The 15,349-nt window shown below is 48.7% G+C and overlaps 1 long non-coding RNA gene across 1 annotated transcript in view; it reads left to right on the top strand.

Moving 5' to 3' along the window:
- The window catches only part of LOC144761384 (uncharacterized), a 66,158-nt gene extending 51,604 nt beyond the window's left edge, over positions 1–14,554 (top strand). Inside the window, exon 3 of the long non-coding RNA XR_013595699.1 lies at positions 14,159–14,554. This is a non-coding gene — a long non-coding RNA (uncharacterized LOC144761384). The remainder of the gene's footprint in view (positions 1–14,158) is intronic.
- The last annotated feature ends 795 nt before the right edge of the window (positions 14,555–15,349 follow it).

The raw sequence follows: 15,349 nt of genomic DNA, 5'->3' as shown, positions 1-15,349 counted from the left end.
CCCGCATGGATGAAAAGTCCGCCGGCCGATAGTGGGAAACTGCGAGGCGAGGCACCAAATACCCGACAATAAAGGGGTATGTGAATAGCCTGGGGGAGTGTGAGAGCCAAAGCGCCAAAGCAGTGCTCACCCATGGCTGATCAGAGTGGCGCCAGTACTCCCCCCGCCCCTGCACAGTCCGTGAGGGAATGAGGCGTACCGCGAGGGGCAGGACGGAGCAAACGTGAACGGCTGGCTGCCACAAGGAACAGGAGACTAGGCTCAATACCCCAAAGAGTGCCAACAGCCTTCCCTCAGTGTAGCGCGGACCTCCCCCGCCCCGCGCGGTGGAAGGAACGAGCCGGCGGCGGTGGGGTGAGGCAGGAAGGTGAGACTGCACATCCCATGCGGCCGATCGGAGCGGCCAACAAGAAAGCAAGCCTCAGGATCAGTGCCCCGACCGAAAGGAAGAGATTGGGCTTACCCAGCGGAGGCGCTGCAGGAACCTCAGCCGCATGCCGGAAGCCTCAGCGGTAGTAAGAGAAGCGCGTGGACTCTCCCCCTAACCAAGAGACAGAGTCAAGTATGGTGAGAAGACTCATCCAGGGGAGGAAAACCGAGTAGCTTCAATCGTGCGCATGCAAATGCACAAGTTTTCACAAAAGAAAGAATTAGAGGCACCTACTGTGGTCCCGATGCAGAGCAGCTAGAAAACGTGAGTAGCAGCCAGGCCAGCCGATGAAGGTGCTCCTGCCCCGATGGCAGCAAGCACAAAACTGGCAATAGGGGAGAAACTACGAGGACAGGAAAGGCAGGCCTGGAAAAGAAAGCAACACTGCCACCTAGTGGCCATTTCCCGGTACTGCAGTAAATGAAAAAAAACAAGCCTGCAACAAACCAAGGAAACAGAGCAGCAGCGCAGGACAAGCTGTTTGCAGCACGTGATCAAAGGATAGAAAAAATGACCATGGCCAAAGAGAGCACGTGTGAACATAAGCGGTAGAGCATTCCCCAAACAGGAAGAGAAGAGAACAGGGTGCAACCACTTGCTATCTCAACGCAAATACTGCTAGTACATGTGGACATGTAGGAGAGTTGGCTCCGTTGATGTGTCTCGTAAGGAACATGAAGCAAAGGTGCAGCAGTACAGACGACAGTGAAGCACTACACAGACACTGTGCAGAAGCCAAGACAGGAGCCCAGAGCACCAAGTCACTGAAGAGACAGAAGGGCGCAATCAGAACCACACAGTGTTAACAGACACTGAATAGTAGCCCCTGTACTGCCTGACGGTGCACCAACTCAGGTCAGTCACATTGGAGGGGTGAGACTGTTAAACCCACGAGGAGCTTCAGAAAGCACAATGCTTTCAATCAGCTGTCCCCACCTAGTTACACAAGAAAGACAGATGCAGAGTGCAACCTCAGTGCCTGTTTTACACCACAGCAAGGAAGAAGAGCGCACCACATGCCCCTAGCGGTGAGCGACTAACACAGCATGGAGGACCAGCAGGCACATGAGGTGCCATAAGAGGACACCCAAACAGACGACGAAGAGGGCGCAGTCCGAGGTGCGTGCCGCAGGCACCCAGAAGTGCGCCACCACAGGAGCACACCCAGGAGAAAGAGACCTCTCCAAGAGAAGAGAAGCACTGCTGGAATCAGCAGGGAGATCCCTTACATCCCCACAGCAGCTATGGCAACGGAGCCCAGAAAGGGTGAAATGCAGCACAGTGTCCTCCCTCACAATGCCGCAAGCAGGAGTCGTCAGTTACCCAAGGCTGACAAGAGGAGAGTCGTACACCACACGTGGCCAGCCGCCGCCACCGCTCACCACTGCCCGTGGAAGTCATTCCCTGGAGAGGGAACACCTGGAGTAGGAGCGTTGAGAAGCTGCCTGCCATGCAGCCGAGAAGAGCGACTAAAGAGTCGCCCGAATGGTCCGGAGACCATTGAAGTTAATAGGCCCGTTGGTCTTGTTAGAACATGGTGCATGTCACTGCACCCGGAGAAGAGGAAGAGTGGAAATCGTGTCACCCAGAAGAGCTGAAAAAAAGCAGGTGCGTCAAAGACAACAAGAGGAGGAGCACAAGGACTCGGAAAACCACAAGCCAAGAACACTTCCAAAGACACCAGACAGACACCATGGCGGACCGACAGCCCTGGCAACAGCACCAAGGGAGAACCACAAGTAAGCCACCGCAAGCGCAAACCGCGTTGCTCCCATCGCTTCACAGTGAGACCGTCCAGCCCAATGGTCGGCAGTTGGAGTCTAGTGGCATCCCTGCTCCTGACCGCAAATGCCAGAGGTGCAAGACAAGATTTAGAAGAGGCAGTCACGTGGCTACGACGTCCATCCAGAACCTTCCTCTCCTAGTTAACCACCGCCACCTGTCGTCCAGGTTCAATGGCAGCTAGATCATCAGTGCCAAGTCCATGCACCGCACTCGGCAAGAAACATGGAAGTGTGACCGGAGGGTCTACACCAAGAATTGGACAACCAGCTGAGGTCAGAAGAGGAAGTCGTGAGTGGCAGGGCCGGACGATGAAGAAAACCCAAGCTACCACAGGAGTGAGTCCTGACACAGCGACAGCAAGGGAAGAGGGGGATAACCCAAGAAGGAACTGGCAACCGCACAGCTGGAGTCCAAGAGTAAGCCGCACAGCCTGCACGAACCGAGTCTCAAGTCGTACGTTCCTCAGCGTGTTCATCACTCCTCCGTCATCAAAGTCCCAACAGCCCAAGAAGTCAAAGTACATGAGTGCAAGTGGCTCCCCAGAGACCATGGAGGTACCTGGCCACTCCCTGCCTAAGGTGATCGACTCCAGACTAGACGCCTGCATCCATCAAGGCAAGTCATCACCCGCCGTTGTCCCGATTCACCACACGGCTGGCAATGCTACCATGCCAGCCCTCATCAAGTGCGTCTACCAACACCGTCTCAAAGACACATGGAGTGGAGTCCTTCACTAGTGCCAAACCAGCCAACAAGAGAACTGCTAACCCGAACTGCGGCAGAGAGAGCATGTCCTGACCAAGACCCATACACCCTTGAGGTTTGTGTGAGAGACTGGCTACTGGCTCATCGGCGGCTTGCAGCTGCCCCCAGCAGGCACATACGCAGCCCCAATCGCAGCCTACCAGCAGTCCCGTGGCAAGCCCGAAGAAGGGCCTCCCCAGGCGGGAGAGCTGAAAGAGACATTGCCCCACCGACAGGTCACCGGACATAGCAAGACATCCTAAGAGAGACTTCGGGCGATCTAGAAACAATCCTGTGAACTTTCACCATGGACTCCCACCATGGTCTTGACGCACCCAGTAAATGAACTATTGTTACACACAACACACCATCTTCCAGGTCGGCCGATGGAAGTCACGAGGGACTAAAGGACATGGCACGTTCCTAGTGTGCAGATGACATCTTCAAGCAAGAGTTTGTGTCATGAACCGATCAGGTTAAATGATGAACATCTGTTGAAAGCATCCTGCCACAGTCAAACTCACCAGCCCTTGTTGACTGTCTTCCTGATGCCGGGCTCAAGAAACTGATGGACCCTGTGGTGTACATTTCACTGTTAGTTACTCCTACAGGTTAAACTATTGAGTTTTTATTTTCATTAAAGTTTTGGAGGAATGTTGTGTCCTGCGAGACACGTTCTAGTGTCTCGACAGGCACTGGTTTAATAACCACTCCCCCTATGGGGGTGGGCACACCCCCATAGGGGGAGTGCCCACCCCCTATGGGCACTCCATAGGGGTGCCCATCCACCACCGGCGTCACGAGTGACGTGACCCGGCTAATAAATGGGCCCGGGTGCACGTGCTTGTGGCCAGTTAACTAACCAGAATCACAGTGTCTGCGTCTGTTATTCAGCAGCATGTGGGCCTAGGGCCCCGACATAACAGGGGAGTGTGCACTTTGACAGCATGCACGCCATGACCAAGTGTGGCTGCTAGCAGCAGCTAGATGCTGTCTATGGCATTTAAAGGTTTGTAAATTACAAGCAGTGGCGCTCGGAACTCAGTGTCATGGTGTTTGGGATGAACACATATATGCAAGTCATTTAAGGCATGTTGAGCCAGTCCCTACTGCAGTATGTTCATTCTTTCACAATTGGCCCATTTGTTTCAAGGTCTCATCCTGTTCATTCAGTCCTTGGTCAACAGTGTTAGGAATGTGAATCCACTTGCACGCCTTAAAGCTCAATGATGTGGTGATTATGCCACCCCTGGGGTGTGCATGTATCTTTTCCACCACCCACCATTTTAGGCCTTCTTGTGTGTGTTCGAGTGAAACGTAATGTTCAACTAAGGGTGCCCCTTGTACTCTGCTCATGTGCTGTAGAACTCTGGCCTTAACCTTTTGTGTGGTTTGTCCTGTGTATAACATGTTGCAGGGGCATTTGATTGCATATATAACATAGCTGCTATTGCAATTCGTGTGCACGTGAAGATTATAGGTTCTGTTTTGGTGTGTAAATGATGTGCCTTCCACAGTTTGTGAGCAGGCCTTGCAGTGGCCTCACTTGCGGTGTCCGGTCATCATGGGTAGTCCCAGCATATTCCTTATATCAAGGGGTGGATATGGTTTCAGGTAGGCTTTTACCACATCGTCCTTTGCGTTCCTTCCTCTCTTGAAGGCAAAGATGGGATCCTCAGTTGTGCCAAGTTCACTGTAGACTAAGTTTCAATATTTTTTCACAATCTTTTTGATCTCATTACTTCTTGAGATGAACGTGGTGATGCAGACAATGTTATACTGCCCTGATGTAGGTGGTTTAACTTCAAGGAGGGAGTCTCGGGGACAATCAATTAATCATAGTATTTATAGAGCGCACTACATACCCGTGAGGGTCTCAAAGCGCTGGAGGGGAGGGGGTGCTGCTACTGCTCGAAGAGCCAGGTCTTGAGGAGTCTTCTGAAGGTGAGCAGGTCTTGGGTCTACCGTAGGTGGGTAGGGAGGGTGTTCCAGGTCTTGGCGGTGAGGAAGGAGAAGGATCTTCCACCGGTGGTCTTTATTGGATGCGGGGGACAGCGGCGAGGTCGAGGCTGGTGGAGCTGAGCTGCCGGGTAGGGGTGTAGAAGCTGAGTCTGCTGTTGAGGTAGGCTGGTCCGGTGTTGTGGAGTGGCTTGTGTGCATGGGTGAGTAGCTTGAAGGTGATCCTCTTGTCAACGGGGAGCCAGTGGAGGTCTCTCAGATGGGGGGTGTTGTGGCTGCAGCGGGGGACGTTGAGGATCAGTCGGGTTGATGTGTTTTGGATGCCAAACAGTCGTCGTGGGTGTTTGGCCTGGCTACCTGTGTAGAGTGTGTTGCCGTAGTCCTGCCTACTGCTGACGAGGGCCTGTGTCACCGTCCATCTAGTTTCGATGGGGATCCACTTGTAGATTCTGCGAAGCATGCGGAGAGTGTTGTAGCAGGAGGAGGAGACGGCGTTGACCTGTTTTGACATGGAGAGGGAGGAGTTGAGGATGAATCCTAGGTTGGGTGCGTGGTCGGTGGGTGTCGGTGCTGTTCCCAGCGTGGTTGGCCACCAGGAGTCGTCCCAAGCCAAGGGGGTGGGTCCGAGGATGAGGACCTCCATCTTGTCCGAGTTCAGCTTCAGTCGGCTCTTCCTCACCCATTCGGGCGACGGCCGTCATTCCCTCGTGGAGGTTCGTTTTGGTGGTGTGCGGGTCCTTGGTGAGGGAGAGGATGAGCTGGGTGTCGTCGGCGTAGGAGATTATGTTGAGGTCATGCTGGTGGGCGACTTGAGCGAGGGGGGCCATGTAGATATTGAACAGCGTTGAGCTGAGGGAAGATCACTGGGGTACGGATGATGTCGTGGCTTCGGAGCGGAAGGGAAGGAGGCGGACGATCTGGATTCTGCCGGAGAGAAAGGATGTGGTCCAGTCCAGGGCCTTTTCTTGGATTCCGGCTTCTTGGAGGCGTGTCATTAGCGTGCGGTGGCAGACCGTGTCGAAGGCGGCTGACAGGTCCAGAAGGATGAGGGCAGATGTTTCACCGTTGTCAAGTTAGACCCTTATGTCGTCTGTGGCGGCGATGAGGGCTGTCTTAGTGCAGTGGTTTCTTCGGAATCTGGACTGGGAAGGGTCCAGGATGTTGTTGTCCTCGAGGTAGCGGGTCAATTGCGTGTTGAAGATTTTCTCGATGACCTTCGCCGGAAATGGGAGCAGGGAGATGTGCCGGAAGTTCTTGAGTTCTTTGGGGTCCGCCTTGGGTTTCTTGAGCAGGGCGTTGATCTCGGCGTGCTTCCAGCTTTCCGGGAAGGTGGCTGTCTCGAAGGAGGCATTGATCACTTTCCGAAGTTGGGGTGCGATGGCTGAGTCGGCTTTGTTGAATATGTGGTGAGGGCAGGGGTCGGACGGTGATCCTGAGTGTATGAGTTCATGATCTTGCAGGTTTCGTCGTCGTTGACGTTCGTCCAGGAGGTCAGGCGGTTGATGCTGTTGTAGTTCACGAGTGGGGTGGGGCTTGGTGTTGCCGTGGTGATTGTCGTGCTGAAGCTGTCATGGATGTCAGCGATCGTGCGGTGGAAGAAGGTGGCCAGCGACTCGCAGAGTTCTTGTGAGGGTGGGATGTCATTGGTGTTGGCGTTGGCGCTGGGGTTTATGAGTTCTTTCACAATGTTAAAGAGCTCATTGCTGTCGTGTGCGTTGTTGTCCAAGCGGGTTTTGAAGGAAGATCTCTTGCCAAGTCTGATGAGGTGGTGGTGACTGCGGGTGGCGTCCTTGTGAGCTGCGTGGCTGTCTGGTGTTCGTTCATGGAGCCATTTCTTCTCCAATTTCCGGCAAGTACGTTTGGAGGTCTGGAGTTCTTTGGTGAACCAGACGGCTTTCTTGCTGGTGTGGTTGTTGGAAGGTTTCTTGAACGGGGCGAGGGTGTTGGTGCAGTCGGCGATCCACTGTTTGAGGTTGCGGGCGGCGGCATCTGGGTCGGTGGGGACGGTGGGTGGGTTCAGGGCGAGTGTGGCGGTCAGCTGGTCCTCAGTGACTTTGCTCCAGCAGCGTCGGGGCGGCCGTTGGGTGCGGTGGTGCGTAGTGGGCTTTTTGTAGGTGAAGTGGACGCAGCGGTGATCAGTCCAGTGGGGTTTGGTGGTGTGGTTGTAGGAAACGTGGGTGTCATGGAGAAAATGGGGTCAAGCATGTAGCCAGCAGCGTGGGTGGGATTGGTGACGAGCTGTCTGAGGCCAAGGTTGTCGATCAGGGTGGTGTTGGAGTCTTTTTGTTCTCGAGGTGGAAGTTCAGGTCCCCTAGGAGGATGTAGTCTGTGGAGGCGAGTGCGTTGGTGCTGACGAGGTCGGCGATGGCTTCACTGAACTGAGTCTGGGGTCCGGGGGGCCTATAGACGAGTGTTCCGCTGAGGGTGGTGTTGGGGTCGGTGTGGATTCGGAAGTGTAGGTGTTCGGTGGTGCTGAGGGTGTCATCTGTGTGGGTGGAGACCTTGAGGGTAGACTTGTGGACGATGGCTATTCCTCCTCCAGTTCCGTTGGTGCGGTCTCTGCGGGTGATTTTGTAGCCGTCCAGGATGGCAATGGCGATGTCGGGGGCCGAGGATTCGTTCCACCAGGTCTCAGTCAGGGAGGCGACGTCTGGGGCGGAGGTGTCGAGTAGGTCCCATAGCTCGACTGCGTGTTTGCGTGCGGAGCGGGTGTTGAGGAGTATGCAGCGGAGGTTGTTGGCTCTGCTCCGTGGTGGTTTGGTGGCTCTGTTGCAGGTGAAGCTGCAGGTGCGGCAGGAGAAAGGTCCGTGGGTGCGTTTCGGGGTCGGGGTGGGGGAGACGAGCAGAGCGCAAGGGCAATAGGGCAGAAAATGAAGCTCAGAACACGCACAGGGCACAGCAGTGGAAATCAAAACGTACAGGTGGCAATAGCAGTTAAACGCACAGGGGTATAAACTGGCAAGAACTAAGTGGCACAGAACAAACTGAGTGGCACAAGACAAGTGGCACAGAACAAACAGTAATACACTAAGTGGCACAGAGCAAATGCTTAGCTACGGGGCACTGCTGACAACGGCAACACACAGGGGCCACAGCAGGCTCGACCTCCTGCTCAGAGCCACATTGAGGGGGCGGAGGCAGAGGTTCACAGGTGGAGCTGTGTGGCAGGAGGGGAGTGACTTGGCCTGCAAGCTCGTTTCTTTGCTCATTTGAGCAACCCAACGGGGTATCCTCTTTCCCTGAGATGGTTTGTTAGGGTCTCAGTTTCTTTAAAGAAGTCAGTCCTCTGGGTGCAGTGTCTCCTTTGCCTAAGAAATTGTGCGTAGGGCAGATTGGCTCTCTGGCTCCTTGGATGATAAGAATCATACTTGAGCAGGGTGTTTCTTTCTATAGGCTTTCTGTAGAGGTCCCTGAATAATAATCATTCCTCTATTCCAAAGGTTAGGACCAAGAAGTTAATGTTTTGGTTACTGTATGACATTGTGAACTGGATGTCGCTGGATCTGCTATTTAGCCAATCTTTGAAATCAATAAAGCGTGATTCAGTGCCAGACCATGTCATCAGCACCTCATCTATTTATCACTTCCATCCAGCGATATGGTCAATGAAGGGGTTGGTGGGGTTGTAGAGGTGTCCATCCTCATATGAGTCCATGAAAAGCATTGCTAGGCTGGGAGCAATGCGATGCCTTTGTAGTAATATTGGTTCCTGAAGATGAAATAATTCTTTGTCATTGCAATATCCAGTAATGATACCAAGAATCCTGTTGGGACCCAACGTGGTCTGGGGCGTTTTTCCAGGGTTTCATTGGTCACTTCCAGTGCCTTCATCTGTGGTATGCTAGTGTAGAGTGGGGACACATCCAGGGTCACCAAAAGCTGGGTGTTGGTGTCAAAGGGTTAACCCTCCAGTAGCTGAATGACGTACATTGTGTCTCTTACAAATGTTTTGGTTTTTACAACCCACGGTTGAAGGAAGTTGTTGATATACTGGTTGAGGGGTTCCAGGAGTGAACACCATCCAGAAACAATCGGCATTCCAGGGGGTTTTCCAAGGTGTTTGTGAACTTTCGGTAGGGAGTAGATTGTAGGGATACTGCGTTCCTTTTAATTAAGGAAGTCCTGTTCGTGTTGACTCAGGAATCTATGGGTGAGCCCATCCTTGGTCAGATTCTCAATTCGTTTCTAAATCTCCAGTGTGGGATCCTTCGGTATAAGATGGTAGCTCTCTCTCATACTTAGTTGTTACTCAATCTCATGTATATAGTCAGGTGTATTCTGCACGACCACAGCTCCACCCTTATCGGCGGCCTTAATGACAATAGTCTCATTGGTTCCTAATGACTGTAAGGCAAGCCTTTCTTCTCTGCTGATGTTATACTTGATATATTTATGATTTTTGAGTAGGTTCATCATTTCTTTCAGGACAATCTGTTCGTATGCCAAGATCTTTTGACTTTTCAGATATCCAGCAGGGGTGAAGGTAGATGGTGGTCTGAAGTTAGTGGCGGCAGCTGTGGGGTTGTACTCCTTGTTGGCAAAATGATATTTGAGTCTTATTTTTCTGAAAAACCTTTGTAACTACAACTTGATGTTGAAAGAGTCAGTGGAGAGGTCGGAACAAAAGTTAGTCCTTTGGAAAGAATGCGTTTCTCAGCATCAGAAAGTCTATAGTCGGACAGATTAATGATAGGATCAAGGTTAGCAGTCGTCATGGCATTGTGAATTCCTTGGGCAGGGTCGGGAATGTGGATATGTTCCAAGGATGTAGATTCACTCCCGGTGTACAGGTGCAACAGCAAAAGTGAGTGCCCCATATGTGTAGTCTCTGGGGGGTTTGGGTTTTGAGGCGTAGAGTTGGAAGTAAGCTCAGGTCTAAGGTTTGTGGATCCAACATCAGTGTCAATGAGGTCTATGATTTGTGTCTGTGGCACAGGGGTCATGTTGACTACCATCTGTATATTTGTATACGTGTTTGGATCTCGGTTGGTAGAACCTCACTCGTGAGTTGCCTCTTTGGTTGTTCCTGCCCCTGTTCTATCCTCTTTGACACCCCCAGTTCTACTCTGTGCCCTCCCCCCTCTGTTGGAGCTGCGGTTGCCTTCCCCTAAAAAATGTTGGCTGTCCTGGTACCTTTGTTTCTGATTCCCTTGACAACTAATGGAGGTTCTATCTGAATCTGTGTCAGAACCACTACCAAAGGAGGAGTCCGAGAAGGTCGCAAACCTCCTAGGTCCTTGTATACTTCTATCTGTAAAAAGTCCTTGGCTATCCTGTTGATAGTACTCGTCTGCTAGATATATTTATTCACTTCACAGCCTCCATTTGTTTGTGTATATATACCTTTAAAATCATATAAAATAAGAAGTTCCCAAACATTAAATAGTCAATGTTATCATGTTCCAACCACATGTAACCTACATGTCATTTTCTAAAAATAATTTGACTTCTTTTCTGATTCTGTACAATATTTAATTGGTTTGCATCTTTTTCACTCTTTTGTTGTAAAGTAATTTTTGCCCTAGACAGAACCACTGTAGCTTTCTATACATATACCCAGGATCTGGGGGACACAGGGTTACCCCATTCTAGTTATTTCTTGTCTGAATAAGCAAGGCAGCTTTTCTCACAGAGAGAGACATGCTGATCACTTACTTTGTTTTATGGTTATCAAACCTGTAGTTCAAAGTGTTTTTTTTTATTGTTGTTCTACTCCCTTACCTTATTGAGAGGCAGATTTACAGCGCCCTTGGGCCAATTTCGCATCACTTTTCACATGGTAAAAGTTATGCAAAAGTGGCGCAAGGGGCTTGTAAATCTGCCCCTGAATTTGTTAAGTGAGGCAGATGTATCCCACCCATCATCATTCATTACCACCCTTCCTGCCAATGGCAATTTACCACCCATGCTCGAAGTGCAGTATGGTTCAACTCATGACTACAGTGTTGGCTGTGCAAAGCACATCTGCTTCAGTTAATGCATCATTTACAAAGTTTTCAATGTATTGCAATTGTGTGTTTCCCTTTGCCCACTTAGTACTTCACTTCTTTATTCTTTTCTAAGTTCTTCAGTCCCAGCCTAACAAAAATTTTTAAAATCCATTCTTGGCATGTGCCACATTTTATAGCCATGTGAAGGGATTTCAAAATATATTTCATGGTTTCCCATACAGATTTATTCTACGCATTCTCAGATTTTTCCCTTTCGACTTTTGTCAACTACACTGACTGAATAAGCCAAAGCTTAATAGTCACATAATGAATCGATGATCAATGCAGTAACAGTGACCCCTCTATTCTATATCAGAATCTTGACCCTACCTGCCTAATCCTTCGACCCTACCCTGCATTAGATTAATTCAAGTTTTCTTATTTACTGCCCAGTGGAGGAATTTGTTGTAAATAATTTGTGGTGGTGGGTGAGGCCAGTGAGTAAAGTGGGACTAAGTGCATGATTAGGTTTCATGGTTGGCCTATGGAATACACTGTAACAAACTTGCCAAATACAATCTATATAGCCCTTTCCTTTCCCCATAGTGCAGTGCATCATTTTCCCTAACGTCTGCTTATGGCAGACAGGATAATATTGGCATTTTATAAGTGAGGTGTGTGACAAACTATCTTATTTATTATTCATCTGCCTCACTGGAGTCAGGGTAGAAAGAGAAAGGCATTTGGAGAAGAGCATAGCCATTGGAATCAAAAGTAGATAATTGTCAACTCCAGCTGCTCCAGCTGTAGACAGTAGCAAAATACCTGATGCGTTGGCTAGCAATAAGCATGTCACGATTAATTTAGCACAACACAAAATGTGTACTCCATATTGCACAATGCCTTACTCATTAATGAGAGGTAATTTACTTTTCCACTCAAGTATCTGTTTAGTTACTTGCAAAGCCTTTAGAAGAAAAAAAATCAAACCACTGTTTTTTTTATATCTGATGTTATTCTTATTTAATGCTTTTTGCCACACAGTCAGTGCTTTTTAGGCGAGGTACCTGTGCGTAAAACATAAAATTGACCTTTTGAGCAAGGGTGATTGGTGTTGAAGGGCAAAAGGGGAGTTGCCCTGCCACCACGGGGAGAGAAACCTACTGGCAGCTTTAGTCAAAAAGCTAATGGGTGCTTTTGACTAGAGCTGCTGTTTTTCTCCCTCTCCCCCTGTGATGGCAGGGCAACGTACACTTTTATGAAGGATTTAGATTTTATTTGTTGTTTGGTAGGAGCACCTAACTGTGCATGTGCAGAGCGAGTGTGATGATTCTCGCCCAAAAGGCATAAATCAGGGCAGTGACATCACTGTGGAATGTGTGGTGAGTTTTAGCTGTGATGCATAGGCTTCCTTTTGGATGTACACTGCTCTGGCTCAGGGTGGGGTAGGCTCCTCATAATCCATTAGATGGGCTACCTCACTAATAAGTGCATTGTTTTGTAACAACTACTTGGTATATTTTTATGTTGGCTTAAACTGGAGCATGGAGAATTCTCGGCAGTGAAAGCATGCAAAAAAGTAGCAATGTGGAAGCTTTCACTGCGGAGACTCGTCCATGCTACTCGATTGATATGTTATTTTTGACCGTATGGTGCATGTAGTGTTGTGAGGGCCCAGAAGCCTCACACACTAGTCCTTGCCTGGTATGTGGTGTTGTAGAAGACTGGATACTCAGCTGTGCTCTCCCACTTCAGTTTGTACACTCACCCCCAAATCTCTATGTTCTCTCCAAGTTTCTCTGCTGTTTTTGCTGGACTCACTAGTCCACATTTATCTGCTCTACGCAGGGTGGCCCCTCTCTCCGATTCTCTCCCCTACCCCTGCATCATTCATCTCCCATTCTGGCTACCTCGCTCCTCCTCAGTGTGTCCCCTTTAACCCAGTCTGTCTGCACTCCACGCCTGCTACTCTACTATCCCCCTCGGCTCTCACCTGGTCGATCTCCTCTTCCTCCAGTCTCCCCTCTCCCTCTGTCTCTCCCTTTTTACTCCCAGTCTATCCATTCTAAATACCCAGCCAGCCTTGTCTCTCTTGAATTCCACACTCTCACTGTCTATCTGGCCTCTTCCCAATCTGTTTATATTTCCCCACCGTCTCATGCCTCTCTGCTCCCTCAAGTAGCCTGTCACTCACATCCCTGCCATGCCAGCTGGGGGCTTTGAAGCCCTCCATTTCTAAAAATGTATGTTTTCCTCTGAGTTGGAAGTGAAGAAATGTATTAACCTTTTGCACTATCCTTCCTTTGTGTATCTATATGATAAAAAGTAAAAACATAGAGTGATTAGGCTTTGTAATCAGTATTGAAACTTTTAAATCATGCATTGTTACTTCTTATTTGTTTTCTTCCAAAAACCAAAAGGCCTTCTGTGTGTTTTTCAAAAAGAAATGGACACTTTTCTGGCACAGGGATGACCAAATAATGCAATACAATTATGGACTGGGACTGAAATGCAGTGATGGGCATAGTGTTCAGCATATTGATGGGTTATGTTATAATACCTAGCACAATCGATTGTCTGCAGTAGCACTTATTGATGAATTTGATTGTCTAGCACAGCCAAGAACATATTTGTTGTTCAAAAACTATATATTCTGTAGCACAAGGTTGACATATTCTGTGGCATTCTGTAGTATTGACAAAGACTGTTGTAAAAGTCTATAGTATAAGTCTGTAGTACAAAGATGATATAATATACACTTAATTGATGATCATACACAGTAGTCCAGTTATGAATATATTGGGGCCTATGCACAAAGGTCTTTTGCTGTACGTAAGTTAGTAAGTACTCCTATAGTACTCTTTTACATACTCTTACATGCCTTTCTGAATTGGCCATAAAACATCCAAAATGGGAATCGAATGGGAATATTAAGGGAATTAGGATTCTCAATTAGTACAAATAAAATGGAGTGGTGCCCTTTTTGCACTTCTACTAATAGGATTGGACGTTTCAGGACCGATTCACAAAGAAATGCAAGAGTACATAAAATATTACTCCTTCCGTACTACTTTTCCACTCCTTCGGTACTACTTTTCCTACTCACTCATCCTGAAATTTTATACCTCACCACTTTCAAATGTCACCAGCTGCCACTGCTTGTGACTCTCTTAATCATAATCACATCAAATTCCAATCGCCTCAGGGGACCAGCATTGCACTGCTATGGGGCCTAACACTAATTTTACACTATTTGTTTGGACAAAGCATTAGTTACAATTTGTCTTTTTTCTTTTGTTTCTCAATATAGCTACTCTTGATAGTCCACCCATAGCACACAACAGGCAGGTGATAGCAGCCCTTCTTTGGCGCAGAAGCTGGACCATAGCCACCAAAAGTACTGGCGGCTGGTGGTCCTGGAAGAAGAAGAGGCGGAAACAACTTTCTCTTTGCCGGGTCCAGTGCAGCTGGTCCCCTTCAGGCCTCCAGCCTCCCAGCCATCCCATCGCCAGTACCACCGCCAGTTGATGGGGCCCTGACAACAACTGCTGCTGCCCCAGCTCTGACAGGCCATTTCTGCAGGGCACCCTGCAGCGGCTGGATGCTATGGACAGTTGGCTCATCAGGATGGAGAAGAGCCTGGACGAGCTTCTGACCCAAATGGACAATGCCCCCTTTTAGTCCTATTTGTAATTTTTTGTTTTGGTGGGAGGGACTTGTTGTGGGTGGAGAGGGTCAAAAATGAGTTGGGACCGTGTTTTTTATTTGTTGGACATTTTTGGACATTGGTGGTTGGCTTAATTTGTTTGGGGATTAGGGGTGGGTCTGTTGTAGTTGGAGAGGGCAGGTTTCTTTGTAAAAAAATAAATGGTAAAATTATTATATTTCATTAAAATGTATGTCTGAAGTAGTTTTGGGGGTTTTACATTGCCTTGCGGCCTTTAGTTTTTACACAGCCTGTTTAACTGCTTCTAGGAGTGCATACTGCTTAGTGATAGTTTGTCATACCTCTGTAAATATCTTTACCATCAGGGGGGATGCTGTCATGAGCTATATTGTCTCCAACAACCTAGATAAAGAATTACTTGCAGAAGTAGTTAGTTACTTACTTACTAAGTTAACTAGTTTACTTCACTCCACAGTTGTCATACCTGAATATAGATGAAACAATAACAGGCAAGGCATCACTTCACAAGCGTGGTCCCACTTCTACCCAGGTGAGCTCCAACTGTAGGATTAATTGGAAGGCAACTAAAAGAAAATAAAAACACTGAGTTAGTGGGTTATACATATCAAAGCTTTACAAAGAATTGAGACCAGACTACTACATGACACAACAAAGAATTCCTGATAGTACTGAAATAACAGAAAATAGCAAAACTAACTTCTGAGCAATGGAGAGATACTATCTAATTAAAACTAAAGTTACAAAATCCTCTAGTCATGAAAACTGGACTCAAAGTCTGGAGCGGACATGGTTAGGCGTTTATGGTTACACAAC

Source organism: Lissotriton helveticus, chromosome 6 (genome assembly GCF_964261635.1).
Source record: "Lissotriton helveticus chromosome 6, aLisHel1.1, whole genome shotgun sequence".
Lineage (NCBI taxonomy): Eukaryota > Metazoa > Chordata > Amphibia > Caudata > Salamandridae > Lissotriton > Lissotriton helveticus.
The sequence above is the reverse complement of the archived record's forward strand: the minus strand, read 5'-3'. Positions and strand labels throughout refer to the sequence as shown.